A 5000-nucleotide genomic window follows, 5' to 3' on the forward strand; every position below is an offset into this window, starting at 1 on the left:
GCAAGCCGGGGATCGGCCCGGTCCCCCCGCGTGCTGCTGCCGATCCCGCTGCCGGTCCAGCTGCCGCGACCCTCGGTCCGACTGGGGCTTAGACATGGAATGAACTCCGTATGGCTAAGTCAACCCACGGCTCAGCCGGCCGGAGAGGCAGGATGCGCAAGCCGGGGATCGATCGGGTGCTAGGTGGGTTTAGGCACATCTTCAAATTTCTGCCGTGCCAATGCCATTTTTATGGCTTGTAAATTCATACAATGGTCCCCTAAGCCTTCACGTGAAGTTTCGTTGGAAGATTACTCGTTTTCTATTTTTCACGATTTTCGAAACTTTTTGCGGTTCGTGATTTTTTAGAATTTTTTTAGAAGGAGTTTTGGCCCCAAATTTTGTGGACGTGATCCTTCTATTTTTGTTGGCATGCACAAAAAAATTCAGCTAAAAACTCGAACCGGAGAAGATTTCGTGACCGTTTGAAAAAAGTGTCCCCATTTCAGACACTTGAACGGCTACTGGCAGCAAACCTGTAAAATCTCAAACGCTCTTTAAGGGGGTGTGAGTTCTCAGAGGTTTGATGAGGGATAGGGGGCCAACACAAGGGCCAAGTACCAGCACCCATCGCACGTCATGTGCGCACACCCCCCCGGCCCCCCTCCCAATCGCCGGAACCCCAATGCCGCCGGTCAGGTTCTCCGGCGGTACTCCGGCGATGCTCCGGCGATGCTCCGGCGATGCTGTCCCGAGTGAAAAAAATGCGGCACCAGCACATGCTGGAGCCAAGCATGGGCACCGTGGCTCAAAATCGAACTTCGGCCAAGGCCTCGACCATCAATGGCACATGATGACGCATGGTGATGGCACATGCATCGACCATCATCGGCATAGGCTGCCCTTCGGTACGGGCACTTGCCTCGACCGCCATCGGCACAAGCTGGGCCCTGGTGTGGGTTGTTGCCTCGATCACCAGCGGCACATGCTGAGCCTTGGTGCGGGCGGTTGCCTCGAGCACCATCGGCAGACCCTGGGCCCTGGTGCGGCCGGTTGCCCCGATAACCATCGGCACACGCTGGGCCCTGGAGCGGCCGGTTGCCTCGATCACCATCGGCAAAAGCTGGGCCCTGGTGCGGGCGCTTGCCTCGACCACCATCGGCACACGCTGGGCACTGGTGCGGGCGCTTGCCTCGACCACCATCGGCACACGCTGGGCCCTGGTGCGGGCGGTTGCCTCGATCGCCATCGGCACACGCTGGGCCCTGGTGCGGGCGGTTGCCCCCAGCACCATCGGCACACGTTGGGCCCTGGTGCGGTCGGTTGCCTCGAGCACCATCGGCACACGCTGGGCCCTGGTGCGGGCGCTTGCCTCGACCACCATCGGCACACGCTGGGCCCTGGTGCGACAGGTTGCCTCGACCACCATCGGCACACGCTGGGCCCTGGTGCGGGCGCTTGCCTCGACCGCCATCGGCACACGCTCGGCCCTGGTGCGGTCGGTTGCCTCGAGCACCATCGGCACACGCTGGGCCCTGGTGCGGGCGCTTGCCTCGACCACCATCGGCACACGCTGGGCCCTGGTGCGGCAGGTTGCCTCGAGCACCATCGGCACACGCTGGGCCCTGGTGCGGTCGGTTGCCTCGAGCACCATCGGCACACGCTGGGCCCTGGTGCGGGCGCTTGCCTCGACCACCATCGGCACACGCTGGGCCCTGGTGCGGCAGGTTGCCTCGAGCACCATCGGCACACGCTGGGCCCTGGTGCGGTCGGTTGCCTCGATCACCATCGGCACACGCTGGGCCCTGGTGCGGGCGGTTGCCTCGACCACCATCGGCACACGCTGGGCCCTGGTGCGGCAGCTTGCCTCGAGCACCATCGGCACACGCTGGGCCCTGGTGCGGCAGGTTGCCTCGACCACCATCGGCAGCCTCGACCACCATCGGCACACGCTGGGCCCTGGTGCGGGCGCTTGCCTCGACCACCATCGGCACACGCTCCGCCCTGGTGCGGTCGGTTGCCTCGAGCACCATCGGCACACGCTGGGCCCTGGTGCGGCAGGTTGCCTCGACCACCATCGGCACACGCTGGGCCCTGGTGCGGGCGCTTGCCTCGACCACCATCGGCACACGCTGGGCCCTGGTGCGGCAGGTTGCCTCGACCACCATCGGCACACGCTGGGCCCTGGTGCGGGCGCTTGCCTCGGCACCATCGGCACACGCTCGGCCCTGGTGCGGTCGGTTGCCTCGAGCACCATCGGCACACGCTGGGCCCTGGTGCGGCAGGTTGCCTCGACCACCATCGGCAGCCTCGACCACCATCGGCACACGCTGGGCCCTGGTGCGGGCGCTTGCCTCGACCACCATCGGCACACGCTCGGCCCTGGTGCGGTCGGTTGCCTCGAGCACCATCGGCACACGCTGGGCCCTGGTGCGGCAGGTTGCCTCGAGCACCATCGGCACACGCTGGGCCCTGGTGCGGCAGGTTGCCTCGACCACCATCGGCACACGCTGGGCCCTGGTGCGGGCGGTTGCCTCGACCACCATCGGCACACGCTGGGCCCTGGTGCGGGCGCTTGCCTCGAGCACCATCGGCACACGCTGGGCCCTGGTGCGGCAGGTTGCCTCGAGCACCATCGGCACACGCTGGGCCCTGGTGCGGGAGCTTGCCTCGAGCGCCATCGGCACACGCTGGGCCCTGGTGCGGCAAGTTGCCTCGAGCACCATCGGCACACGCTGGGCCCTGGTGCGGTCGGTTGCCTCGAGCACCATCGGCACACGCTGGGCGCTGGTGTGGGCGCTTGCCTCGAGCACCATCGGCACACGCTGGGCCCTGGTGCGGCAGGTTGCCTCGAGCACCATCGGCACACGCTGGGCCCTGGTGCGGGAGCTTGCCTCGAGCGCCATCGGCACACGCTGGGCCCTGGTGCGGCAAGTTGCCTCGAGCACCATCGGCACACGCTGGGCCCTGGTGCGGTCGGTTGCCTCGAGCACCATCGGCACACGCTGGGCGCTGGTGCGGGCGCTTGCCTCGACCACCATCGGCACACGCTGGGCCCTGGTGCGGCAGGTTGCCTCGATCACCATCGGCACACGCTGGGCCCTGGTGCGACAGGTTGCCTCGAGCACCATCGGCACACTATCGGCCCTGGTGCGGGCGGTTGCCTCGACCACCATCGGCACACACTGGGCCCTGGTGCGGGCGGTTGCCTCGAGCACCATCGGCACACGCTGGGCCCTGGTGGGTTTAGGCACATCTTCGAATTTCTGCCGTGCCAATGCCATTTTTATGGCTTGTAAATTCATACAATGGTCCCCTAAGCCTTCACGTGAAGTTTCGTTGGAAGATGACTCGTTTTCTATTTTTCACGATTTTCGAAACTTTTTGCGGTTCGGGATTTTTTAAAATTTTTTTATAAGGATTTTTGGCCCCAAATTTTGTAGGCATGATCCTTCTATTTTTGTTGGCATGCACAAAAAAATTCAGCTAAAAACTCGAAGTGGAGAAGATTTTGTGACCGTTTGAAAAAAGTGTCCCCATTTCAGACACTTTAACGGCTACTGGTAGCAAACCTGTAAAATCTCAAATGCTCTTTAAGGGGGTGTGAATTCTCAGAGGTTTGATGAGGGATAGGGGGCCAACACAAGGCCAAGTACCAGCACCCATCGCACATCATGTGCGCACACCCCCCCGGCCCCCCTCCCAATCGCCGGAACCCCAATGCCGCCGGTCAGGTTCTCCGGCGGTACTCCGGCGATGCTCCGGCGATGCTCCGGCGATGCTCCGGCGATGCTGTCCCGAGTGAAAAAAATGCGGCACCAGCACATGCTGGAGCCAAGCATGGGCACCGTGGCTCAAAATCGAACTTCGGCCAAGGCCTCGACCATCAATGGCACATGATGACGCATGGTGATGGCACATGCATCGACCATCATCGGCATAGGCTGCCCTTCGGTACGGGCACTTGCCTCGACCGCCATCGGCACAAGCTGGGCCCTGGTGTGGGTTGTTGCCTCGATCACAATCGGCACATGCTGAGCCTTGGTGCGGGCGGTTGCCTCGAGCACCATCGGCAGACCCTGGGCCCTGGTGCGGCCGGTTGCCCCGATAACCATCGGCACACGCTGGGCCCTGGGGCGGGCGCTTGCCCCCAGCACCATCGGCACACGCTGGGCCCTGGTGCGGGCGGTTCCCTCGACCACCATCGGCACACGTTGGGCCCTGGTCCGGGCGGTTGCCCCCAGCACCATCGGCACACGCTGGGCCCTGGTGCGGGCGCTTGCCCCCAGCACCATCGGCACACGCTGGGCCCTGGTGCGGGCGGTTGCCCCCAGCACCATCGGCACACGCAGGGCCCTGGTGCGGGCGGTTGCCCCGAACACCATCGGCACAAGCCGGCCCTTGGTGCGGGCTCCTGGCTCGACCACCATCGGCACACACTGGGCCCTGGTGCAGGCGGTTGCCTCGAACACCATCGGCACACGCCGGCCCTTGGTGCGGCCGGTTGCCTCGACCACCATCGGCACACGCTCGGCCTTGGTGAGGGCGCTTGCCTCGACCACCATCGGCACACGCTGGGCCCTGGTGCGGGCGCTTGCCTCGACCACCATCGACACACGCTCGGCCTTGGTGCGGGCGCTTGCCTCGACCACCATCGGCACACGCTGGGCCCTGGTGCGGGCGGTTGCCTCGACCACCATCGGCACACGCTCGGGGTGGTGAGGGCGCTTGCCTCGACCACCATCGGCACACGCTGGGCCCTGGGGCGGGCGCTTGCCCCCAGCACCATCGGCACACGCTGGGCCCTGGTGCGGGCGGTTCCCTCAGCCACCATCGGCACACGTTGGGCCCTGGTGCGGGCGGTTGCCCCCAGCTCCATCGGCACACGCAGGGCCCTGGTGCTGGCGGTTGCCCCGAACACCATCGGCACAAGCCGGCCCTTGGTGCGGGCTCCTGGCTCGACCACCATCGGCACACGCTGGGCCCTGGTGCGGGCGGTTGCCTCGACCACCATCGGCACA

Source organism: Durio zibethinus, unplaced genomic scaffold (genome assembly GCF_047325235.1).
Source record: "Durio zibethinus cultivar Kanyao isolate XHJ-2024 unplaced genomic scaffold, ASM4732523v1 HiC_scaffold_3, whole genome shotgun sequence".
Taxonomy (NCBI): domain Eukaryota; kingdom Viridiplantae; phylum Streptophyta; class Magnoliopsida; order Malvales; family Malvaceae; genus Durio; species Durio zibethinus.